A 366-nucleotide genomic window follows, 5' to 3' on the forward strand; every position below is an offset into this window, starting at 1 on the left:
GGTTCCTTTTAGGAATTTCAATTATAAATTTTTTTTTTTAAATATAGTTGTTTAAAATTTTTATAGTATCTTTATGGTGTATTATAGTATTTTATACAATCTTATTTGAAATAAAAAGTTATAAATTAACGATTTATATATAATGCAATGTTTATATCACTGCTTCATTAAGTCAGCTGATTTTATTCCATGTGTAACATCAATATAAACAAAGCTCAGCAGTACAATCGAAATTATATGCAATATATTAATATTTTTCATTTTATCAAAAAATATATTTAACTAAATAAAAGTATTGAGCTCTTTAATTAAAAATAAGTCATGTCACATTTCAGATGAATTTTATCCCAAGTTTTTCTGAAAATC

Source organism: Gordionus sp. m RMFG-2023, chromosome 5, assembly GCF_954871325.1.
Source record: "Gordionus sp. m RMFG-2023 chromosome 5, tfGorSpeb1-WG-v2, whole genome shotgun sequence".
Taxonomy (NCBI): Eukaryota; Metazoa; Nematomorpha; class Gordioida; order Chordodea; family Parachordodidae; genus Gordionus; species Gordionus sp. m RMFG-2023.